At 45.4% G+C, this 27,350-nt stretch overlaps 1 protein-coding gene across 6 annotated transcripts in view; it reads right to left on the reverse strand.

The window, feature by feature from the left end:
• The window catches only part of si:cabz01090165.1 (uncharacterized protein LOC100333421 homolog), a 349,850-nt gene that overhangs the window by 163,383 nt on the left and 159,117 nt on the right, over positions 1-27,350 (reverse strand). For all 6 annotated transcript variants that reach the window (XM_056440460.1, XM_056440458.1, XM_056440453.1 and 3 more), the window contains one exon: positions 26,377-26,567. The gene's annotated coding sequence lies outside the window, so the exon portion shown is untranslated. The remainder of the gene's footprint in view (positions 1-26,376; positions 26,568-27,350) is intronic.

The raw sequence follows: 27,350 nt of genomic DNA on the forward strand, positions 1-27,350 counted from the left end.
GAGAGAGTATGAAAGAGAGAGTATAGGTTGGCAGAGATAAGGGACAGCAGGGGAAGGATTGTGGGAATAATACTCGTCTCTACCACTCAATATTTTAACAGATGGCACCCTTCCTCGCGTGCACACTCGTACACCCACTCTCCCGCACACGGACATGCACTGTCTCTCACATGCACGTGCATTCACTCACGCTGCGTACGCCAAAATAAGCAAAGAGACTGGCTGCATTTCAGAAGATGGAGAGTGTGTGTTTGTTTGTGTGTGTTTGTCTAACTTCATTTCTGGGCGTGTGCATCTGGGTGTTATTGTGAGTGCACGTGCACGTCTCTAAGTGGGAGCTAACATGTGGTTCAGTGGAGTTTGAATATTTGCAAAACTTCCCCAGAGCATAACAGTAATTTATTTCATTTGACGCGCAGTCGATCATTTCAACGTTCATTTTATTGAACAGGCCCGGGAAAACACTTTAGTCCTGTTTTCATGGAATTGTGAAGACGACGTTAAGCACATTTCAGGATTGTATTCATATTAAAAAATGGGTCAGAAACGTCCAGAAGATGGCGTGAAAGAGTGAATCGGTAAACTGAGGAGAAGAAGAAGTGGAGGTGGGCAAGAGAAAGAGAGAGAAGTCGACAGGAATGGTTTTCGATTGGACAGTTTTTATTCTCTCATTTCAACGAGCATTGGTCCCGTTTCCACGCTGTCTGCAGAGAAAGACAAAGGAATGTGATAATTCGATGTGTTGAACGAAAGTTTGAGAAGACGCCATCTTGCAATTTCACTGCAAAGACTTTTAAAAAAATCTATTCATATGCATCAACTGAGGCCAGAGGTGTCAAGGTACAGGAGCTCAAACGCAGAGGAATCGAGAGGACTCAATGTAGATGAACAAAAAACACTTTACTGAAGCCAAAACGGTAACAAAAAACACAACAAAGTCCAAAAAGGGGCAGGCAGAGAATCGGGGTTCAGGGCAGGCAGGCAGGGTCGAAGCAGGCAGGATCAGATACGACAGACAGGACGACGGGAAAAAGACAACAATCCAGCAAAAGACAAGGGAAAGAGTGGCACAATATATAGGGGGGAAAACAGGTGTTCGACATGGAAACAGGTGTACGACATGAGACACTATCGAGTCGAGAGTGGCTGAGGGCAGGTGCAGGGAATGAAACAATGAAGGAGACAGAGGACACAGAGTACACACAGAACAGAACCTTACAAGAGGAGTCGGAGTTGGCAACTATGTTCACCTGGGATCTGTGCAGGCCAGGTGACACTTTCTTTGCACATTGTTGGTGCCCGCCGCACGAAGTGACACTTGAAGAGAAGTGACACATACTTGTGGTGTGATGCATTGTGGTCCAAGGTCTGACAAGGAAAAGTCATACATAATAACTACACAGTTTCAACCATTAAGACATGCAGTACCCGCCCTTTATGAAAAGAAACTGACATCAAGTGACCCATACGTGTGTGTATGTGTGGGTGTTTGTGTGTGATGGGCCAACACACGTCAGTCAATCTTTATATACATATCGCACTTATTTTCCTTGGACTGATTTTAATGACGTGCGGTCCGCCGGCTCTAATGACGTGAGGATCAATGTTTTGGTGTGTAAAGTTTTAGCGAAAACTGCAAAGTTTCACCCGTGTCATCATTTTGTATCGCAATTGAAAATGTGTCAGGTTTAGAGGTGACGGCTGTATGAGGAAAAGAGGAGTGACATATAGAGGAAGGGGAATGAGAGACGGAGACAGAGGGAAGTGGAAGACCGGAGAGAGGAAAGGGATAATAAAAAAAAAAAGGAAGAGAGACAGGCCGACAGGGAGATACTTGGCAGGCACAGCGAAACATTTTGACACCTCGTCATGCTCGGCCCCGAGACGCTGAAACATCACAGCTTGTGTGTGTGTGTCTGTGTGTGTGTGTGAGAGAGAGAGAGAGAGAGAGCGAGCAAGAGTGAGAGAAAGAGAGAGAGAGACGAGGTTGCACCCACCAGCGGACAAATTTGCTGTGGATCAACAGATGGCCACAGTTGTGTGTGTGTAGGTGTGTGTGTGTGTGCACATGCATGTTTATTATTCATGCATGCATGTGCGTGAACATGCCATTTTGTGTTTTACACAAAAAGATCAATACGCGCCGATGCAGACGGGCGTGGTGGATGTGACTCAGTCCTCGCTCAGCGGTTATGGGAGTCTAAATTCTTTACCTTTTTTAAAAAATGTTTGCCGTTTGCATAAAAAGCTCCCTACTGCGGACGTGAACTCCTTCATGAACAGTAACTCACGAGAATCCATGAGACGGTAACGATTGCCTCAGATTACTGACGATTCAAAGAATTCTGACAAGTCGCCGGCGGATGCTTCCGACGGATGTTGCAGCCTCTGTCGGTATTCTGTGAAATGGAATTGTTGGCGAGGTTACGCCAACGTAAACCGCACGCCGCTTGATTGGGCCGCTAGCGTGACACAGAGCTCTCAGATTGGTTGATGGCTGGATGTCATGATGTCATTGGTGGACACTGGTCGGGCCACGCCGACGTAAGCACACATTGGTTGTTGGTTTACGGGAAGAGAAGATCATTGGTTGTTGATATGTAAATATAAATAAGAATATTGTTGTTGCATGTAGCCTACTGGTAAATATGTGCACTATATGGCTGGGGTTTGAAAGGGTTTCACTTTATTTCAACTCAAACTATTTTCAACTAGAACGGGCACTCGGTAGAGCGCATACCTTCGCATATCACAAGATTGGGCATTGAATTATGAACATTTTGGCATTAGTTGAATGCCAATTGGATACAAATTGACCGTGCTATGGTAAAAAGAAGATGTTGACCTTGTCATGACCTTGACCTTTGACCCGAAAATCTAATCAAATGATCCCCGGATAATAACCAATCATCCCACAAATGTCATGCGATTCAAGAAGATTTTGACCTTTCCATGACCTTGACCTTTGACCCGATTGATCCCAAAATCTAATCAAATGGTCCCCGGATAAACACCAATCATCCCACCAAATGTCATGCAATTCAAGAAGATGTTGACCTTTACATGACCTTAACCTTGACCTTTGACCCGATCGATCCCCAAATCTAATCAAATGGTCCCCGGATAATAACCAATCATCCCACCAAATGTCATGCGATTCGGTTTAATACTTTTTGTGTTATGCGAGTAACACGCATACAAATAAATAAATACACGGCGATCAAAACATAACCTTCCGCATTTTCAATGCGAAGGTAAACACGCTGTATGTAAAAAGATTCCAAGAGATCGCGGTTTCAGCCCAACCGCGAAGGCACTATACGACTATACACGTCAGATGTATGGTTTTTAGATCATTATTTGGCCGTTCATGCTTTAAAAAGAGCCAACCTTGAAAGAGAGAAAAACAACCCAAATGTCAAACACCGTCTCACTAACATGGAAGTGTGCCCGCACTGAAAGGAGACACAACACGCTGCAGCACGCACAACCAAACAAAGGGGGTTGTACAAGATATGCTCTTTGTGTTCTCCCCGTTATCGCTGTCTGTCCGTCTCACACACACACACACACACAGGCAATAAACTCCACGTGTCTCTTATCTGACAACGTGTTGACGAGAGCGAGGGCGACTCCTCTCGGCTGTCAGAAACAGAGAGCGCTTTAATCATGAACCGCGGGGGGAATGCAAATCTTTTTGTCTTTCCGACCAAATGCTGCTCGTCGGTTGGCTGAAAGCAAGAAACAATCTCACACACACACACACACGCACAATCATGTTGACCCACTTGCACTGGGTTCACGCTCATGCTGTCTCTAATAAACAAACTGAGTGTAATAACTGTTTGGGAATTTACAGCAGAAGTCAATTGTGTTGAGCACACACACACACACAGAGACAGAGAGAGAGAGCTGTGCAATCAGTGTAAAATCAACCATTATTCACTCTGAAGTGGTCACTTCGATCGTCCCTCAGAAAACGCACTTTCAGCTCGTTGAGATGATGCATTTATTTAGTTATTTGCGTTTTTTGCAGCTTCAACAGCAGAATCAATATGATCCCAGCGTCAGTGTGAGGGTGAACTCCGAGCGCAGAGGAAGTGCGTATGCTGCCCATTAGGATGCTTGTTTCCCTTTAATGAACTCGGAGAGCTGCAGCAGCAACATGAGAGATGGAAAGGTAAAACAAGGTGTAGCTGGTAAAGTGGAAAGCAAAGTGTTTACAGTAAAGTCCACACAGGAAAGCAGAACGAGAGGGGTGGAGGGCGTATTCCAGGCTGACGTGAAGAGAAGCACATGAGGTCTGGCTGAATGTTGGGTGGTGAAAGCATCTGAGGAGGCGTTCACTGCTCGACAGGAAACCTTGGTTTCTTTTCATCTTGAATGTGAGTTTAAGCAGAAAAAACGTTGAGTTGCCTGAACTTTATCTAAAAGTTGCGGCCAGGTTCCGTGACATTGGAGAAGCCCGCGAGTGAGTTGGCTAGATAACCCCCGACCAGGGTTGCCAATTTAAGCAACGCCCAAAAAGTTGATGAATCTGACGAGAAAGTCCCCCGAGTCGGCACCAAAGCCATTCACCCGAAATGATTGGGATGCAATTTAGAAAACCAGAATGAATGTAAAACAATTACACCATTTACCGTGAAAACGTCCCATCTGGACCGGAGTATTATTACAGTGACGGCCACAGCATCTCTTTGAAGTGAAGAACACAGACGATGCTCTGGTAGATGGACTGCATCTACAGAGTGTTTAGCTCATGAGCAGCCTGTCAGTCAGAGAAGACAAAGAACACGGCGCGAGGACAATGTGCCTCATTGTCCAGAGAGCTGAGATTGTTCTGGAATGTTTGATGTATAACACGTGGGTATGTGTCATATGCAAAAGCCTTTAAAAGGTGAATTTAATTTTTTTTGTAAAATGGAGAAAATGCCCCCAGTCTCAGTCCCAGTTTTTTTTACTAATCTGGATGTTTCACTGAAGAAACAATTTATCATACACGATATTAAATACCTCGCTGGCACTTTATATGTAGGAGCCTCTTTGAAAACACAGCTCTGTGTGAAGTTTTGTCTTTAAATAGAAGACAAAAAATGTTTTAATCGCGATTAATGAATTTCAAAATGTGCGATTAATTAGTAAATTTTTTTGAATCGATTGACAGCCCTAATATATATATTAGTGCTGTGAAAAATAACGCGTTAACGCGTTATGATTAAATTACAGGATTATTATAATATATTTTTTTAACGCATTTAACGCATGCGCAGAATGAGCTTCCAATCCGTCTGTTGTTGGTCGTCTCTCCAGCATTATGTCATTCTGTCTCTACGTGTCGCGTTAACACGACTCCGATCTCCGTCTCGCGCGCCGCAGAGCTCGGATGCCGGCGTGTGCGTGCACATCGGGACAAAAAAAATATCACTTGCACCCCCCCCCCCCCCCCCTGGGTTGTTGCATCGCTAGATTTCATCAGAGAACAAGATCATTTCCTCATCACACCCTTCGCTCGCTAAATCAACGTTGTGCAGGAGGGGTGAGAGCAGAGGGGGTGAGAGCAGAGGGGGTGAGAGGAGAGGGAGTGAGAGGAGGTGAGAGGGAGGGAGAGTAGGGGGGAGGAGAGGGAGTGAGGAGATGAGAGGAGGGAGAGTAGGGGGAGTGAGAGGAGGGAGAGTAGGGAGAGTGAGAGCAGAGGGGGTGAGAGGGGGTGAGAGGAGGGAGAGTAGGGAGAGTGAGAGCAGAGGGGGTGAGAGGAGGGAGAGTAGGGAGAGTGAGAGCAGAGGGGGTGAGAGGAGGGAGAGTAGGGGGGAGGAGAGGGAGTGAGGAGATGAGAGGAGGGAGAGTAGGGGGAGTGAGAGGAGGGAGAGTAGGGAGAGTGAGAGCAGAGGGGGTGAGAGGGGGTGAGAGGAGGGAGAGTAGGGAGAGTGAGAGCAGAGGGGGTGAGAGGAGGGAGAGTGAGAGCAGAGGGGGTGAGAGGAGGGAGAGTAGGGGGAAGAGAGCTGAGGGGGTTAAATGCATAAAAATGCAAACTACGACTGACAGAAATGATAGAATGCTGCATTCGGCATCGGGCCGACATCAGATCCATCTCTCGCTCGTAGCTCGCCTTCCTCTCTGTGAATAAACAAATAAATAGAGAAGGAGAGAGAGATGGATGGGCGGCGTACGGAGAGATGGATAAGATGATGAATTGTGACTGAAAACAGTGTCGGGATGGTGCCATCAGAGATGAACGTTCTTCATGTTGCATCTTCACACAAAGTAAATGAGACCGAGATGGAGAGAGGGTGGTGGAGAGATGGGACATGGGTTGAGAGAGGAGGTGGGGGAGGGGAGGGGGTATGGATAGGTTGGTTGATGGGGGCAGGTGTATCATCAAGGAGTGATACATTAGGAGAGATGGAAGTGGTGGGACGCAGTAATCAACATCACAACATATCAAATGCCACAGAATCACTGTTATTCCCCATCCTCCATAAATTGTATTTATATATATATATATATATGTATGTGTATATACAGTATATTCTTTATATATATATATTGTTTTTAATTATATATATATATATATGTGTCTATATTTATTTATATGTATATATGTATTATATATATAATACATATACAGGACTGTCTCAGAAAATTAGAATATTGTGATAAAGTTCTTTATTTTCTGTAATGCAATTAAAAACAAAATGTCATGCATTCTGGATTCATTACAAATCAACTGAAATATTGCAAGCCTTTTATTCTGATTTATTGCTGATTATGGCTTACAGTTTAAGGAAACTCAAATATCCTATCTCTAAATATTAGAATATCATGAAAAAGTATACTAGTAGGGTATTAAACAAATCACTTGAATTGTCTAATTAACTCGAAACACCTGCAAGGGTTTCCTGAGCCTTGACAAACACTCAGCTGTTATAAATCTTTTTTTTTACTTGGTCTGAGGAAATATTAAAATTTTATGAGATAGGATTTTAGAGTTTTCTTAAGCTGTAAGCCATAATCAGCAATATTAAAAGAATAAAAGGCTTGCAATATTTCAGTTGATTTGTAATGAATCCAGAATGCATGACATTTTTGTTTTTTTAATTGCATTACAGAAAATAAAGAACTTTATCACAATATTCTAATTTTCTGAGACAGTCCTGTATATATTATATACACACACAATAATAATAATAATAATAATGCATTTCATTTTTATCGCACTCTTCCTTCAAAGAATCTCAGAGTGCCACACATATAGTAAAAACAAATAAAACCGATTAAAACATAGTTAAAGCAACCCATAAAAAGAAAAAAAATCAGAATGTAATAGCTGACAATAAATTAACTCAAGGTAAAAGAAATGCCATCCTGAATAAAAAGGTTTTTAGGCCAGTTTTAAAAGAGTTCAGTGTCTGAGTTTCCCTCAGGTGGTCAGGGAGACTGTTCCACAAGCGTGGCGCTGCCGAGCAAAAAGCCCGGTCGCCCATGGTGCGGAGCTTGGTGTCGGGGACCCGGCCTGTGGATCTGAGGGTGCGGGTGGAGGTTAGGGGAGTGATACGTTCTTGTAGGTAGGGGGGTGCATGTCCGTTGATGCATTTATATGTGAGTACTAGGACCTTGTAGTTAATCCGGAATGAAACAAGGAGCCAGTGCAGTGATTGGGGAATGGGTGATATGTGGTCATATTTCCGGACTCCCCTCAGGACCCTGGCAGCGCTGTTTTGGATATATTGTAGTTTGGTGATGTTCTTGTCAGTGATCCCAGTGTAGAGAGAGTTGCAGTAGTCCAGTCTTGAGGAGACAAAGGCGTGGACGAGCTTCTCTGCCTGACAGGGTTAAAATGGGGCGGAGTTTGGAGATGTTTTTTAGATGATAAAAGGAGGTTTTGCACAGGAATTTTATATGGTCAGTAAAGGTCAGGTGGGGGTCAAACCGAACTCCCAGATTGGTGATTGTGGAGGAGAGGGGTATGACCTGACTGTCAAAGGTGAGGTGAGTTATGGATGATGTCTGAACCTGGTGTTGAGTGCCAACAAGGAGGGCTTCAGTTTTGCTGCTGTTTAGCTGGAGAAAGTTGTTGCTCATCCACGCCTTTATCTCCCCAAGACAGGCGGTGACACATGACATGGCTGCAGAGGGGTTTGGGGCAGTTTTGATGTAAAGCTGTGTGTCGTCAGCATAACAATGGAAGGACATCCTATGTCTGCTGATGACACAGGGGAGCATGTAGATAATGAAGAGGATTGGTCCAAGCACCGACCCCTGTGGAACACCACAGGAGACTGGGAGCCGTCTGGACCTGCATCTTCCCAGTGAAACATATTCACAATTACATACTGGCCCAAATAGGTCTCTTGGCAGTTTGTATTCTTTTATATATATTAAAGGACCTTTTGTTTTTCAGAGATTCATCTTTGTTTTCATTCTTTGTGTTCAGTGCCTTTTTTTCATAACCGTTATTGTATTATGTCAAGAAAATATTCATACTTCAGACGATTAGGACCCAAAACCTAACAGTTTGCTCTTCATTGTTTCCTGGTGTCTGGACAATGATGATGTGCTGTCAGAGGTCCAGTGAGGAGCATTTGGCAACAATCAGAGGTGAAACTGAGCAACGATGGTGGCAGATGGTTGCCAATAAGTTACGCAGAGCTTGCAGCCATGTTTTCATCATCTTGCGGCAACAGGTAATTTCCTCACTGTTCAACTCTGGATGGTGTTAAATGAGACGTGCATTCCACACTTGACTTGCCAAGACGTGGTTTACAAACAACTTTAGTCGTCAAGATACACTTCTTCCATTAAGTTGAAAAACCCAGAGTAGCGGCTGACCTTGGATGTAACCTCTGCTGCTCGAATGTCTGCCAGCATGTATAAAGGAAGTCATTGTGTTACATGACACAGAATGTGTGTTGGTCTCCACAGCCTTTTGTACATGGAACACACTTGCAAACACAGATACACAACCGATGCACACACACGCACACACACATGATTTCCCGGGGATCTAACCAGAGTGCATCAGCAGATTCAGCCCAGTGCTCCCCAGACAGTGCTTGGCTCTGATAGGTCCCTGAGGATTACACATAGCAAAGGTTTAAACCAATAGGAGCAGGCCATTAGCTCAAATGGAGTAAACAGAGGTTTAATGAAGAGACGAGCAAATTGAACTGCAGCAGGAACTGAGGCTGTGTGTGTGTGTGTGTGTGTGTGTGTGCTGAAATGTCATACCTCTTGTCCTGCGAGAGCCAACGATAAACTTGGCTCGGTACAAAAAGCAGGGCGATATGGGAGGAGCCTGGGCAGCTTACCGCTTTTTTTTTCTCGCAACTCTACTTTCTTGAGAACATCCACCCCCCACACCACCCAAGCCGTCGTCGTTCTGCCTTCTGCTTCAGGAGGAGGAGGAGGAGGAGGAGGGTTCGAGGGCTGTTGTGCAACGGTCATCTTTGAGTCTTTTCCTCTCCATTGACGCAGTTTAAATGAAGTCCACAGAGTTTAGTCAAACCAAACTGCAAACTCATGCATTACTCCATTTAGAAAATGGATGGATTACTGAACAGGAGGAGGAGGAGGAGGAGATCCCTCAGGGCCCACCCTAGCCTTCTCCTCCAAAATGTCAAAAGAGACACATAGCATCCAAGAATAATTTTAAAAAGGACCACAAAGATGCTCACAATGACGATGAAAAGCGGCAAAATAAATGCAAAGAGATGAAAGGCAAATGCAAAGACCACAAAGAGGTGTGCAATAACTACAGTGGGACTAAACAACAACAACAAAAGGCTAAACAACCATAAAGTCAGTGATTCAAGCTGGGATGTAGGAGACCTGTGGGCCCACGGTGGAAAAGAAAGCTGAATCTATACCAGTGTTTTGCAACGTTTTGGTCAAACAGTTCCTCCTCCAGTCTGGAAAGGAAGACATTTTTTCTTTAGGTCGGTCGGGTATGGGAATCTGTACCGCTGAAAGACATGCGTTCTTAATCACTGCCCTTTGTTAGACTCGAGGGGTAAAGGTGCGTTCACACCAAAAGCGATGCGATTTTTTCGCCCGACCGAAACCCATGAAAAGTCAACGTACAGACGCCTGTGGCTGCGATAGACGTGATATTTTTCCGGGCGACGCGTTTTCAGCGGCGCAATTTTCGCCCCTAGTTGAAATATTTCAACTTTGAGGCGGTCATCTCGCAACTCGGGCAAATCAGCTCTCGAGTTGCTCCGGGCGTTATCGCCGTCCCGCCGCTGTTGAATCAGAACAAGACGGACAATAATGTTATGGACACAATATAACATATATTATATATTATAATGTTATGAACACAATAACAGCGTTTAGATGTTCCGCTCTCGTAGCGCTGGAAGCGGAAGTCTTTCAGACGTAACAGTAACTTCATCGGTGAAAGTGACCGAGCTGAGTGAGCCTACGGGTGACGTCATGAACCCAAACACCAGGGCGTTAGTGTGTGAGTCGTCCACAACAAGTATAAAGCAGAACTAGTGGTTAGTTATTCTGGTGGATGAAGGAAATGATAACAGTCTTCACGGAGACGAGACACGGAGATAAGCCCCGCCCCTCGCGGAGCGTCTCGACGCTTATGGCGTGAACATGGCAAATGGTCGAGCGAGTAAACTCACGCGTTTTGGGCGACGCGAAAAATAGCATCAATTTTGGTGTGAACGCACCTCAACACTCTCCAACCAATCGCAATAATTTGCCCACGGAAAGTTGCTACAAACATAAAACCAACAACTCAGACGTTGCATAACCAAACGCATGCAGACACCACACAGAACAGTAGCGGTGTGAGTTAGAAAGAAGGTTATGATATGGGGGCGGCTGGGCGAGCAGGGTCGTCCTTCAATCCCGGCTCCGCTCGCCCATGTTGATGTGTCCTTGGGCAAGACACTCAACACCAAAAATGCTCCAGTAGCTGTGCCTACAGTGTATGAATGTCCGTTACAGCTTAGCTCCTCCCATCAGGGTGTGAATGGGTGAATGATGTCATGCTGTGTGAAACCGCTTCGAGTGGTCAGAAGACTAAAACAGCCCTCTACAGGTATCCAGGTCCATTTACTATTCACCATGGTAACCCTGGATCTACAACCACCCTTCACCAAGCCGCTCCTACTCTGCTCGCTGAAGTGGGCGGAGACGCTCGTCTATAATAATCTCTATAATATTCAGACGTCAAACATTTCTGTGATTTTGTGTGAGGCATTCACAGGGGAACATCGCACAGAAATATCTGACAGGTATGTTTACTCTGAAAACATATGAATCATAGGTTATTTGCCCTGACAGACACGGACCACTGTTTATTTTTAAAATATTTCTATTTGGGTAATTTTTCAAGAACTTCTTTCTTTATCAGCATAAGCCACAGATGACAAAGATCTGACAAAGCCAAGGCCCAATCACATACAGCCAGACTACAGAACAATAATAAAAGTGATCCAAGAGAACAACATGGTGCACTTCTTTATTAAGTATTAATGTTCCCGTTTCATCACATTAAGTCTGTAGAACGCCACGCAGTTGCATCCCGTCTCTTTTCCCAACAGAGTGTGACATAATTGAGCAAAGATAATATTGCAAGTATGGTGAATATTGCAAGTTTGGTGATGTCACACATCTGGAGGGCTCACTGTGCAGTAATAAGCTGTCCAGGGTGACATAACATGTGCTTCTTTTATAATCTAATTAATCTATTTGCATATGGTTTTGTGCTTTTATATTAAACTCATTCACATCAAGTGAGGGCTCTGCTGCTGTTGAATGTTTGCTTCACATTTCTTGAATCCAAAAGGATTTTAATATTCATTCCTCCTTTATTTTCATGCTGCATTGACAAGCGAAATATAATAATAATAATAATAATGAAAAAGAGGGCCCTCTGCATTGTTATCCGTAAATCATAGGAGCCTGGGTCTATGGAAACAAGGAAAACCAATAAACCTATCCAATAATATTTTCTGCAATCACTGTGAAAATCAAATCCCACCACGGCAAATTATGCCTGCCATTTTGTGTCCGCCAAAGCATAATGACAGCATGGGCTCATATCCGCTGAGTTACATCACAGATGTGCACAGTACATGGGCACAGTCACGCTGTCTGCAGAACAATAGTCTGAAAACTCCACTCAGTCATCAAGAGCCACGGAGGGATGAATAAAGGAGGGGAAGCGGGACTGAGGTTTTGTTCGGAAAATACGAAAGAATTATCTGACGTGAACGCACCACGACTTTCCTCCGCTTAGCAATAGTGTTTGATGACTATTCAAACCAGATTGCCTTTTTATTTTAGAGGGTATGATTTAAATTTCTTTCATATTTATTCTTGTCATTATCTTCCCGAGATCTTCCTCGTCGCCAGTGTTTTGGCACATTTTGTAAAGGAGAAAAAAAAAGATGTTTAATTGAATCTTAAGTAAAGAGGTCAAAATGAAACGCCAAAGTATGGTTGACATGTTATACTACCGTGTCATTTGCAAGTGCCTTCAAAATTGTAAGTGTTTGATTGTAAAAAGAAATGTTATTTCTTTCTACGGATCATGTTTTAATAGCTATTTCATTCTTAAAGTTACTGTGAGGATGTTTTAACGGGTTGTGAAACAGTCTCAATTTAATTATAATCCTCCCCCATATAAGTAAGTATGGGGGAGAGATCATGAGATGATCTGCCGTTTCTATATTGTTATTCTTAATGCTCGTCATCCGAGTCACCTCCGCAGATTCCACCCAGAAGGCACCGGGGAACCAGAAGCAGGACTGAGGGGAGAAGTCCGGCCAATATCCTCACAAATTGGAGGAAAGCGGTGACTCAGCATAAAGAATCCTCGCATGTTTACTGCAAGTAGGTTAATAATAAGTAATAACTCTTCATTATCAACACATACATACTGGTTCCTTGGACATGTTATGTTGTAATAGTTTATTTTGATTATGTAGTCTTTTGCTTTAAATTAATACATCTAAAAAAATATTATAGAAAATATTAGGGAGAATATTATTATGATTGTTTTATGAAGCATAAGGACAATACTGTTTTATCTATGCAATTGATTCATGTAAATGGAAAGAGATAATGTCTAAATGTATGTCGCTTGGGGATGAATTTTAGTTAGTATTTCAGAAATGTCGAAGCCGGATGAAGCCTGTGACGTTACTTTAATCCGGAAAGTAACGTACCAGACTTATTGTGAAGGAACTGTTTAGTTAGCTGACCGGAAGTGACGACGTCGTAGCGACGTGGCGTTTAACTTCTCCATGTTGTTGTTTTTATTAGCCCAGCCAACCGGAAAGCGCCCCGATCTAAATATGAAAGAACTAATCTTCGAGCATGGGGATTGGCTATTGGAGGCTTAAATATCGCTGTGCAGGTGAAGGTCCGGTCTCTCGTTCCGGTCCCTGTGTCGCATAGACCTGCTCTCCGGTGTTTACAGGGGGAGGAGCCTGCGGGGTATCAGGTCGGATGGAGCCGGGATAGCGAGCCTTGTTTGTTTGAACTTCTTGCCATTAAATATTGTTAAACTTAATTCACCGCATCCGGATCCTAATTTCCATCATCTGCGAAGTGCCCAGTATCAGAACCTTTTATAAACGTCAAGTCCAAGGCCATTCCCTCACAAACAAATGTCCGCAATTCTATGAGGCTTTAATAAAAGCAGGCCGCCTCCTACTGGTTCGTGCATCGCTGAGAAAACGTAACCTTGTTACATTCGCATTATAGAAATCTCAGCGAAGCATGTTTCCCCCGGCAAAGTGCTGTAAAGTGCCCCATTAACACGTCTCTCACATCCGCTGAGCCGCCTGGCACGGCCTCCTGAGGGGGGGCTCTCGCGCACAAAAGCAAAGCCCTCGCGGCGGTAACCGTCACACAGTCCAGCCTCCGGGATGCGTACGATCACCGAGGAAGAATGAGAAATTGCCCTGAAATACGCAGCACGCCGACAGAGAGAGCACGTTGAGTTTTTTTGTTGCCATTACTAAATCACGCCTGCTAAATTTGGTAGATTAAAGCTGAAATCCCGAGTTCAAGCTCATCTCTCTGAGGTTGGCCGGCGGCGTACAGATCCAGCGACGATGAGTCGACCGCACCGCTGTGTTTGGGGAGTGCACGAGCTGAGGAAGAGGCGGCTCACACACCCCTCAAGTATTCATCCCCCCCCCCCCCAAACTCCCAGTTGCTCTTTCATCGGTAAATGGAAGGAAGGCCGAGCAGAGCTCCTGAATCAAGGACTCGTGGCGGTGCTTGTATCGATCTGTTCGAGTCTCCCGACCCCTCAAAGTGCTTTCACACTACTTGTCATCATTCACCCATTCACTAACATTCACACCCCATCGGCACAGCTATGGGACACATTTGTTAAACTAGAATGGGCACTCGGTAGAGCGCATACCTTCGCAAATCACAAGATTGGGCATTGAATTATGAACATGTTGGCATTAGTTGCATGCCAATTGGATAAAAATGGACCGTGCTATGGTAAAAAGAAGATTTTGACCTTTTCATGACCTTGACCTTTGACCCGATCGATCCCAAAATCTAATCAGATGGTCCCCGGATAATAACCAATCATCCCACCAAATGTCATGCGATTCAAGAAGATGTTGATATTTTCATGACCTTGACCTTTGACCCGATCGATCCCAAAATCTTTTTTCTTGTAATTAATTCTTGAAGAACACCACGACAGAGTTCAATATGAACCGAATTAATTGCGTTTACATTTGAGCTTGATGCCCATTCCGTCTCATCTGCTTGGCCCTCAGAGATAACACAAGTCCCAAAGTTGTTTGCTAACGGAAGTACCATAAACGTATCTTCACCCAGCATCGTTGAGTCCATCATCTGCTCCTCCATCACCGTCTGGCACCCTGCAGCCACAGCCAAAGACAAGTGCAGGCTGCAGAGCATCATCCGCTCGGCCGAGAGGGTTATTGGCTGCAATCTGCCTTCCCTCCAGGTCCTGTTCACTTCCAGGTCACTGAAGCGGGCCAGAAAGATTGTCGCTGACCCCTCCCACCCTGGACACTCCCTGTTCGAGTCCCTCCCCTCTGGGAGGAGGCTGCGGTCCATCAGGACAAAGACCTCCCGCCACACCAAAAGTTTTTTCCCGTCGGCAGTCGGGCTCATCAATGGAGCCCGGATCCCCCACTGACTGACTGTCACCCCCACCTTCCTCTCTCCTCCTTCTTCCTCCTACTCCTCCTCCCTCCTCCTTCTTCTTCCCTCCTGGAGGCCTCCTCCACACACGTCACTTTAACATGCACTTTAACTTGAGGCCTCCTCCACACACATGCCACTTTATTTGCATGCACTTTAACTTAAACACTTAAACACACGCCACGTGTAACATACACTTTTAACTAAAACACACATCACTTGAAGCACACACCCAAACACTTTCACATTATTTGTTGTCTTTCTGTCGTGATGATTGTTGTTTGTCATGTCCAAATGTTGCACCTACCGCCAAAAAAAAATCCTCGTTTGTGTAAACATTCCTGGCAATAAAACTGTTTCTGATTCTGATTCTGATGCGCAGGTGAGGATGCGGTTAATTGCAGTTCTGTGTTCCAAAAATAAATAATTAGTTTTGGAGAGCGAATGGCTTCAACAGGTGTTTACCCTATCGAGTTTTAACCAAGTTAACCACCAACTGATGGCTACGATGTGCTGAATTAAATCCATTTTCATTTACTTCCTTAAACTATTAATTATTAAGCCGTCAATGAATTATGCATCGAGCAAATGACAGACGAGTCAAATGCGTGGGCTGCTCCCGTTGGGGATTATAAAGCATGCAAATTGTTCATTGTGTGAACTAAATGTGTGCATGTCTTTCTTATATCTACATCGTATTAATACACACACACACACGGTGGAAGACACACGCAAAGTGTTGTTAAGACTGCTGTAAAATGATAAACTCAGTATAATTAACTTGTGTTTATAGGGGGGGGGGGGGGGGGTGCAATGCTGCCAATCAAATGATAAGTAATGCCAAGAAAATAATTTATTTTCGATAGAAGTGTTTCTTTTATCGCTAAAACACAGACACGTTATCACATAATGGTGCACACACACACACACACACTGAATCTGCCTTCAGAAATATACTCGCTTCTGGTACTAGACACATATTTAAAAATGTTTTTCTTTAATGATAAAGAAAATAACCACATTGAGAACACATCTCATTGGGTTCCAGGCAATAAGTTATCCATAAAACCCAAACGCAGACGACATCAACCCTCCACCAACCGAACAGCAGCCAGAAGCAGCTCCTTTACTGGTTTCAGCAGCTCCGGCGCTTCGGCAGAAAACCAACCGTCGTTAAGAGAAGCACTGAACTAATTAGACCGACAGTCGCAGAGCCTGCTGCTTTATGGAGCCGACTACGGATAATAGATGATACCGTGGAAACATTTCAAGAAAAAAAATGAATTAGAATCTGAGCCCAGAGAAAACACTGAGAATGAAACAGAAAGCAATGCACAATAAATGTTAATACCATCATGTGGACACATGTATAGAATACTAATTTAGCCCCCCGGCTTTCAACAGAACCAACCGGTGCACGGTGGAGGAAGTGTTTGTTTGATGGTACTTATTGTCTGGGGTGTCAGTCAGAGTTGATTGTGACAAGAAAATTCCAAATACAAACTGCAATCAAGTATTTACACAGCAAGCCAAACAATGTCATCAACAGCGCTCTGATGAAGCATCACTGTGGGGATGAAGTTTTATGTGTGGATGCAACGGGCACATTTACACATTCCAAACTGTCTGAATTCACACAATCCAAAATAATCTGGTTTCTCGCACTCCGACTTCTCGTTAAATTCGGTTCAGAATAGATTTTTTTGATTAAACACACCGGAAAAACGTTTTTAGCACCAACCCAAAGCTCAAAAAGAGCAACGCAAAAGCAGGAAGCAGCTCAGAAGAAGAGGCCTCTCATCACACTGAACGTTTGCAGAACACTTTTTTTAAACAGATATATCCCTCAAATTTGTTTTAAGACAACATTCAGTCCACACGATGCGAGTGTGTCGATAAAGGCTAAATCAACGATACCTCAAATACCATGAAAGAAGATAGTCAGCGAGCTCAGTGAGTTTATTTTCCTTTAGCTGTGTAAACCAATAGTTAAGAAATATTTAATGCCAAATAATGTCTTCCTTGATACGTACTTGACATTTTGTGCCATGGCGAAAAGTACATTTTACTCATGTGGAAAAACAACAAAGTGGAATTATTTTACGAAGTATGTGTGTGTGTATTAGAGTATACAGTATGTGCATATATATGTTAATATGTGTGCAGGTTTTTGCATGTCTACACGTATTTATATATGTATTCTTTTTTATTTATTATTAATTTGTATATATATATAGATTTTTGTTTTTAATGGTTTTTGTCTGAGTATTTTTGTATACGTACAATGTGCATATCTCGAAAACCAATAAAAGATTTAATCACAACAAAAAACTGCATTTTCTTCTTACTGTCACTTTGCAATAGAAGTAATCCACAAGAAAACGTTGATCAGGAGTCTTGTCATATGATGTTTTAAGACACCTCAGTGGTTTTCAGGAACAGCTTTTATCCTCGGAAGAGTATGAGGAGGTCTCCGTCAAAAGACCAGATAATCATGGCGACAGCACTGGGCCGTCGGAGGGCACGACGGAGTTCATTCAGATCCGTTAAACGAGATCTTTCCTGGTTGTATAAAGTAAAACTACCATGTTCAGACGTCAGCGTTTCCCCAAAAATTCTTAAACGCACAGAAACAAAGTAACCCGCATTTAGAAATATACACCTTAAAAGGCATTTTAGTGAGCTAAAACAATCCAGAACGTAGAGGTAAACAACCCTTTTGAAAGTGGTCTGTCGAGGCGTGGACGGAGCACCTTCCAGTGTGCAGGTACCAGTTCTGCCATTAGGGACGTTTACTGCTCATTCTCTGGAGGAATGATCCATTTTAGGTCAAAACACAAACTCTAAAAGAATCTGTCAGCTGGTGTCAATCTCTCCATGAAATCGTTTTTTGGGAGTCTGGATTAGACCATGGCGGGTGAAACCGGCTCAGTTGTGAGTGCACCGCTGACATGAAGATATTGTTTATTGAATGAAGCTGTGACCCGTCAGACACTATAGACCACAGGTGTCAAACACAAGGCCCGCGGGCCGAATCTGGCCCGCCACATCATTTTATGTGGCCCCTGACGGCTTGAAACACACGTGATCGCTTTTCCTTCAAGAAATGCAAGAAAAATAGCCCAGGCTTTTATTTTGAAGGTTTCAAATGAAATGGATTTATGTTATGACATTAGAGAAATGTTCTTATGTACAATATTTCTAACACTCAAATAAACAATAATCAAATGCAAAGAGTTATTTCATAATATTTTCTGGTAGTTTACACATTTACATATTTCAGTTACAACCTTTGAGGGCGGCCGTGATGCCGATGTGGCCCACGGTGAACATGAGTTCAACCTAAAAGTGGAGGGACTACTTGTAGAGTTCACCATCAGTGAAATGAGGACCAAAACCCTCCTCCTCCTCCTCCTCCGCTGACAAGGACGTCGCTTCATGGAAAGAAATGGAGTGTGGGGCAGGGGGGCCATTTGGGGCGCTTTATTTGCCACTTAATCATCAAAACTGGATGCGTGTTATTGCTGAAGAAGCACCGATATAATTGACATACTGTTGCCTTATTCTACGATACAACTCGCGGCCAAAGTTTTACGCCGAGCCAGCAGAAAACATACAGCAGGTGCACTGAAGTTGCTGACGTTCAATAACAACGCGACTGAGTGAGTGGGGCCGGGACGTATGATGACCGTGCTCCCATTGTGAGCTTATAGATCGGATTAGTACGTTAAAGATGCTCAGGAGGAAAGCACTTTGACGTATCTATACAGTTGAAAAAGTTAGTTCCTACTTCTACATCACAGATATTAAAAAGGGATATTTCTGTCGTTTTTTTCTCTGTAATATATGTTTAACACAGTCGCGATGTAATCTTGGGTGAATGTTGTCAAGGGGGAACCTGAAACCTGAATGCAAGAAAGGAATTTAAATCATCCCGACATATCCCCCACGGTCATGATAATAGTGTGTTGGAGAGGTCTCTCTCTCTTCACAGAGAATATTAGTGTCTGACGGAGCCGGAGGGCAGAAGGATGCACATCCTCAGACTGAGCCTTTCCCTCTGTCTTCTAGATCCTCTCTGCCTCCGTCTCTCAAAGATTAGCATTTTTTGTTTTTTTAGAGAATTCGCAGAATACGAGAGGCGCTGCAAACACGCAAAGGTGGAAGACCGGCGAGGTTTCTGTCCGTCAGCAGAACACGAGGAATAAATAGATATTATTTAGATTTGCTGTATTGTTAATGTCTAGCTCAGCATAACTTTTACTTTGGCCCCTCCCACACACACAGAACGCTATTCATAACACACCATTAAATACAAAACACTGAAAATGGGCATTTATCAGCAATAATGTGTTTACAAATCTTTAAAAAAAAAAGAAGACTCATGAGTTGAACTTCAAAGTCCTCAGCGCTGATTGGAAGAGTGGAATCCTCTGAGTGTGGACAAGATGGCGCGGCTGTGTCCAGACGCCGTCGAGGTAGCTCCGCGGAGATTGTGCGCTCTTTTAGTTTTTGTGTTTATTTTTAATGTTTTCTTTGCCACAAACACATCGGCACTAACAGCATACGACCACAGCACACTTTTGGACATAAACTTTTGCGCAAAACAAGGGTTTTTGTCCACTTTTTCCATCGATCCAGCGTGGCCGGCCGAGATCGTACGAGCGAACCACAACAACAACAGTGGAGCCGCTACTACGGGGAGACGACGAAAACATCGAGGGAAACGGAGCGGAATTCGGAACAGACTGAGAGTTCAAGCCCACCGTCCACCTCTGCCCAGCATCCTTCTTGCTAACGTCCAGTCTCTGGAAAATAAGATGGATGATGTTAGGGCAAGGATCAGATTCCAACGGGACATGAGGGCTGTAACATCTTTTGTCTGACGGAAACATGGCTGACCCGCTGGTGCGGATCGAGTCATATGCCCAACCGAGTCCTTCTCTGTTTTCCGTGCAGACAGAACGGAAGAGTCTGGTAAATCTAAGGGTGGAGGGTTTGCTTCATGACTAACAACAAGTGGTGCAACCCCAAGGACATTAAGACTCTTTCTCGTTCCTGCTCGCGAACCTGGAACATCTGACGATCTCATGCCGTCCATTCTACCTTCCCGGGAGTTCAGCTCGGTCATCACCACAGCCGTCTACATACCACCACAAGCGGACACCGACGTAGCACTATCGGACCTACATGATGTGTTATGTCGGCATCAGAACAAGTATCCCGACGTGGCTGTGGTGGTGGCTGGGGACTTTAATAGGGCAAACCTAAAAAAAGTCATGCCGAACTTTCACCAGCACATTACGTGTGCTACCAGAGGGGAAAGAACGTTGGACCACTGCTATACGCCATTCAAGAGAGGCTACAAGGCTGTCTCTCTCCCTCCGTTCGGCAAATCGGACCATGCCGCCATTTTTCTGCTACCGGAGTACCAACAAAAGATTGCACGGGAAGCGGTAGTGACGAGGGACGTAAAGCGGTGGTCTGACCAATCAGAGGCTGAGCTACAGGACGCTCTGCGTGTCGTCGACTGGGACATGATCCAATCCAGTTCCAGTGACGTCAGCGAGTTTGCGGACGTAGCAATGAGCCTCATAGCAACGCTAGCGGACACCATCGTCCCCACGGTAAAAGTTAGGGTCTTTCCTAACCAAAAGCCGTGGGTTGATAGATCCATCCGTGAAGCTGTGAACGCCCGTACTGCTGCCTATAACTCCGGTCTTGTATCCGGCAACATGGACGAGTACAAGGCAGCGGTCTATGGACTGAGGAGGCGGTGAAGGAGGCCAAAGGGAGGTACCGAGACAGAGTGGAATCACAGATGGAGCAGCGCGACACCAGGCGCCTATGGCAGGGGCTACGGACTATCACAGACTACCAGAGCAGACCCGCGCAATGGTGAGTGCCGACGCATCCCTAGCGGACGACCTGAACTCATTTTATGCACGGTTTGAGGCTAGCAACAACAGCGCTAGCTCGCCGCTAACAACAACACCGTTAAGCGTAGCCGAGGTGAGTTCTACCGCTGGGGATGAACACACACTCTCTGTGACCGAGCACAGTGTGAGGAGGGCTCTGTTGAGGGTGAACACCAGGAAAGCTGCAGGTCCAGATGGCATATCTGGGCGAGTACTGAAGACCTGTGCTAACCAGCTAGCTCCAGTGTTCACCACAATATTCAACCTCTCCTGGCTGAGTCCGTGGTCCCGCCTGCTTCAAGAGATCCACTATTGTCCCTGTGCCCAAGAATGCTTCTCCAGCATGTATGAATGACTACCGACCGGTGGCCCTCACCTCGGTGGTCATGAAATGCTTTGAGAGGCTGATAAAGGACTACATCTGCGCCTTCCTCCCTTCCTCCATGGACCCGCTGCAGTTTGCTTATCGCCCAAACAGATCCACGGATGATGCTGTCTCCCAGGTACTGCACACCACACTCTCTCATCTGGACAGCCAGAGTGGCTGCTATGTGAGACTGCTGTTCATTGATTATAGTTCAGCTTTCAACACCATAGTCCCTCCAGACTGGCGGCAAGCTGATTGAGCTGGGACTGAACACCCCCTGTGTGCTTGGATCCTGGACTTCCTGACCGCCAGGCCACAGGTGGTCAGGGTGGGCAGACACCTCCAAACCCTCACCCTGAACACAGGATCCCCAGGGTTGCGTCCTCAGCCCCTACTGTACTCCCTGTACACACATGACTGTGTGGCCAGGTTCAGCTCAACACCATCATCAAGTTTGCGGATGACACAGTGGTGGTGGGCCTGATCTCCGACAACGACGAGAAGGCCTACCTGGAGGAAGTTGCTGATCTGTCACTCTGGTGCCAGGACAACAGCCTCATCATGAATGTCACCAAAACTAAGGAGCTGATTGTGGACTTTAGGAGGGTACAACAACAGAGGACGTACTCACCACTGGGGATTAACGGGACTACTGTGGAGAGGGTGAGCGGGTATAAATACCTGGGAGTCCACATCACCGAGGATCTGACATGGTCAACGAACACAGACCCTCTGGTGAGAAAGGCAAGGCAGCGCCTCTACCACCTCAGGCAGCTGAGGAAATTTAAAGTTTCCCAGAGGATCCTTCAGTCCTTCTACTCTGGAGCTGTAGAGAGCGTCCTGACAGGAAGCATCACAGCCTGGTTTGGCAACTGCTCCGCTCAGGACAGGAAGGCTCTGCAGAGAGTAGTGCGTTCGGCTGAACGCACTATTGGAACTACACTCCCACCCTGCAGGACTTGTACACCAGGAGGTGCAGAACCAGAGCCGGCAGGATCATGAAGGATCCTCACCACCCCAACAACAGACTGTTTCAGCTGCTGCGGTCAGGCAGGCGCCTCCGTAGTCACGCTGCAAGAACAGAGAGACTGAGACGGAGTTTCTTTCCTCAGGCCATCAGGACTGTGAACTCCGACCTCACCAGGACCCCCACATAGACCCACACAACTGCCCCTCTTAGGCACACACACACACACACACACACACACACTTACTGTAAATATTGTGTTTTTTATTGTAAATAGTGTGTACTTGTTGCCCTTGCACATTCCTGCTGAGCATTGCCACTTTCATTTCACTGCACACCCTGTGTGTGTATGTGACAAATAAAACATCTTGAATCTTGAATCTCCTTTCATCCAGTGGGGCTGTTGGGGCCATATCACATGTATAAGTTAATCAGCTATACTCTGCATCCTATAATTAGTTATCGTGAGTGGCAGTGGACGGGTCACAGTTTAATTAAACACTCCGTCGTGCGGGGGCAGGATTGTGCCCGGGGTACACGAGCCATCCGTTTATAGCACGACTCGCTTTGGCCGGAGGCGCCACTCGCTCCAATTATTCTCTCGCATCGCTCCTCACCACGGAGACGCCGTGTACCTGTAACAGGGCTGTGTGCTCCCGCTGCTCCGACACGATCAATAAAGTTAGAAAGCGACACAGCGAGAGAGAGAGAGAGCGAGATAGAGAAAGACACGGTGGAGCCCAGCAGGGTGTCCTCGGCACATGGCCGCTGCCGTCAGGGTGATAATACGTCTGCTGACCCCGAGTTCACACTGAGCGGGACACAATGACCTACTCTATTTGCAAAAGGGCTTTCGAAATCCAGCAGCGGCCGCATCATGTTTACACCTCCGGGTGTGTCTCTGGCATTTGGCCGGCACTGGTATCCAGAGACAGGTCCAGAGAGAGGTCCAGAGACAGGTCCAGAGAAAGGTCCAGAGACAGGTCCAGAGAAAGGTCCAGAGACAGGTCCAGAGAGAGGTCCAGAGACAGGTCCAGAGAAAGGTCCAAAGACAGGTCCAGAGAGAGGTCCAGAGAATGGTCCAGAGACAGGTCTAGAGAGAGGTCCAGAGAGAGGTCCAGACACAGGTCCAGACACAGGTCCAGAGAGAGTTCCAGAGAAAGGTCCAGAGACAGGTCTAGAGAGAGGTCCAGACACAGGTCCAGAGACAGGTCCAGACACAGGTCCAGAGAAAGGTCCAGAGACAGGTCCAGAGAGAGGTCCAGAGACAGGTCCAGAGAAAGGTCTAGAGAGAGGTCCAGAGAGAGGTCCAGAGAGAGGTCCAGAGAAAGGTCCAGAGACAGGTCCAGAGAGAGGTCCAGAGAGAGGTCCAGACACAGGTCCAGACACAGGTCCAGACACAGGTCCAGAGAAAGGTCCAGACACAGGTCCAGAGAGAGGTCCAGAGAAAGGTCCAAAGACAGGTCCAGAGACAGGTCCAGAGACAGGTCTGCTGCTCAATGCCAGGATGTAGGGCTTCCCGTCACCCTGCTCGTGACCATGAGGGCTGGTCACCTCATTAGAGCTTTCGATTTCGGGACTCGAAGGCCAACAACTGCCATTACTGCGGGACCCCCGCTCTGATAGGAAAGTCTTCGGGAACTCTCTTTGTGTGTGTGTGTGTGTGTGTAAGTGTTAAGTTTGAAGAAAATAGAGGCAAATTAGGAGTCCAGGTGTGTGTGATTTGTGAGAATAATAAAGGAGAGAACTAAATGCAGCTTTGTTGTGTCTCAGGATCTCATGTGTGTGTGTGTGTGTATAAAGATCTAGAGCTACCTAATGGACCTATTTTCTAGTCGGGGTTCTCCAAACGATTTAGTCGGAGCAAGAAACTAATGTGGCTATTAAGGCTGCATTAGCCTAAGTCACTGTCTCTTACACACACACACACACACACACACACACACACACACACACACACACTCTCTTATTGTGAGCTGTTGCAAATGATTTTCTATTATGAGATTGTGTAAAAGTCGTCAGCAAGTTTTCCCTTCGGGCTGCCGAAGCCCATCAAACCTTCTGTAGATTTCTGCCCGTTGACCTTTAAATACACCGTTAGAATCTTATTTTCAGTTTATTTTTTACATCAGCACGAACCTAGAACTCATTAAGAGATGGTTGATTTACCTTGCTTGAAAGCGTTGACGTCAAACTTGATATAATGCTTGTTTTGGGGATGATTTTCTTTCATTTTTGCTATATGTATTTATTTCTCAGCCCCAGCAGCAGAGGCCAACTGGAGTTTAACGTGGCGGTAAGAAACACAGTGTGCAGTGTTTCATCCACTTTCATTGGGTCAAATGTAACAGCAGCTGTTCAGTGAGAATGACATTGATCTTAAGACATTGAGCGTCACTGCATGACTCCATTAGACTCATTTGACATTTGCCGATGTATTTCATAGTTATTATGATTCTCTCATGGAGAGAAATACAAAGAGGAAAGTGATTTACACAGCAAATGACCAAAGTGATCCAAATCCATTAAAACAGACTCAAAACATTGAAATTGTTACTTTTAGTATATAACACAGTGAACTACGCAAGTATAACCATACTCCGTGGAATGGGAATTTTATATTCTAAAGGTGCGTTCACACCAAAAGCCCAACTATTTTTCACGTCGCCCAAAACGCGTGAGTTTATTCGCTCGACCGTTCACCGTGTTCTCGTCATGAGCGTCGAGACGCTCCGCGAGGGGCGGGGCTTATCTCCGTGTCTCGTCTCCGTAAAGACCGTTATCATCTCCTTCATCCACCAGAAAAACTAACCACTAGTTCTGCTTTATACTTGTTGTGGACGTCTCACACACTAACCCCCTCGTGTTTGGGTTCATGACATCACCCGTAGGCTCACTCAGCTCGGTCACTTTCACCGATGAAGTTACTGTTACGTCTGAAAGACTTCCGCTTTTGTATTTTATTTTTCTGAACTGGTTTACAAATCTATATGTGCATATTATCTTATCCTGCAGTCGGGGACCGGTGGGTTTATGAAGCAAATGGCATACTACCCCTGTACCTGGTGTCAAGTAATCAATCACTTGTGTTGAGGTCATACATGAAGGGCACGACATAGTCCCCTTACTGGTTAGATTCCCACACGACACACTCCCTCTTCTCAGTGCAGGGGATCAATGATTTCATAGACACGTTGTGGGATTATGATATCGGTTATTTGTGCTTTAAAAAGACTCAACACTGGGTACGGTACAATTTGCCGTCACATGCATCAAACCTCTTCACCCAAGCTGAGACGGGACATCTGACACCTTCCTACAACAGCCAATAAGATTGGTTCCTCTTCATTCATCCCTGTGGGGGGATTTGTCTCGCGCAACGGATTGAAGCTACTGGTAAAGCACTGGTGAGTCCAGTGGGTCCGAATATCTCTTCATTCCTGAGATACATTCCACCATGGAAACCTGACAAACACTAGAAACAATGTCGCACTGAAGAGCAACTTAAGCAGAGAAGATCAGACCACGATGACACTCATGTCGGCTTCAGACTTCTCAATGTAACGACGGTCACTTTTAGTCAACAATGGTCACGTCGTTCCCCGACCAATCAAACGAAGGAATCGGGAATGAATTACAAGGAGCCGACATTCAAGAAGGAGCGTACGTGAACGATGGCGGAGTATATGATGACTGCCGACTGAACTTTGCTGCGCTTCACAGTTCCGCCTGCGGAGGGTGCTGATGCCGGTTGTATGCAAGTCCAGAAATAGACAACGTGGCAGCGGAAACGCAGTAATATTTAAAACCACACATGACTTGGTTTTTCCATCACCTCCAACATTCAGACCTGACTTGGCGCCTACGGGTCAGCCAATCGAAATTAAGAGGAAGATGGATGCTAATTCATTCATTCATCCAACTAAACCAAGAGCGAGTCAAAGTGAACAGCAGCCTACCTCTCTCACAGGGAAGGGGGCCGTCCTCGTCTCACGGGGCACGAAACGGTGCTGGCGGTCATCCGGGTCCACGTGCTCGTGGTGCGCACGCCCGCGCGGGCTTGACCGGAGGACCCTGCAGACGCGCCTTAAAGGTCCTCGGCGTTCGTCATTGGCTCAGCCAGCCGTCCGTCAAAGTCCGCCAAGATCCCCTGCACATGGAGACCGAGAGGAATGGATGAGTGGTGTTAGAGAGAGGAGGGAGGCTAACGAGCGGTTGGCCGGTAACGTGATGCCCGTTGCTAAGGAAGAGAGGAGTGAACAGGGACAGACTGAGATAAAAGAAGAAATACAGATTGAAAATGAGACTGACTTCAAGAAAGAAAGAAAGAAAGCATTATGGGTAAAAAAAGAAGAGGCACCGACCCTGTCTGTGGCCTGTCAATGACAGCGTGTGACAGAGGTCAGAGTTTAGCAGCCGCAGCCCATTAATCAACTTCAGCTGCACACCAGCATGCGAGTGAGTGCTCTGTGATAAACAGGCCGGAAAAGACCACCAGACCGGAGTACCAGCACATAATGACCTCATTCAAAGGGTAATGTATAGTATCTGCTTATTACATCCAAATAACGGGAGCTCCCAGTGGAAGTAACTGTTAAAGAGTCAAATTAAAAACGTCTAAATAACAAATCCTGCATTCAGGACAGCTGTGTCTTATGTAAGATATCAGGGCAAAACCATGACTTTATTTGATAAGCATAACTGGGTGAAATGTCCTTTTATTTCGACGTGTCGCAATGAGCAAGATCCTTTCTCTGTAGAATAGGAGAATATAAAACCCGGCAATGTCAACCAGACAACAGCAACAAAACAAGTTGATTATAGCCTCAATAAATGTAATTAGCTTCAGCTCAAATAAAAGAGATGTATCTATTATCTAAATGGTCACCATGTTAATTGCCAGTTGTTTCAACTGCTTCATTAATGAAATGAT

Source organism: Pseudoliparis swirei, chromosome 20 (assembly GCF_029220125.1).
Source record: "Pseudoliparis swirei isolate HS2019 ecotype Mariana Trench chromosome 20, NWPU_hadal_v1, whole genome shotgun sequence".
Taxonomy (NCBI): domain Eukaryota; kingdom Metazoa; phylum Chordata; class Actinopteri; order Perciformes; family Liparidae; genus Pseudoliparis; species Pseudoliparis swirei.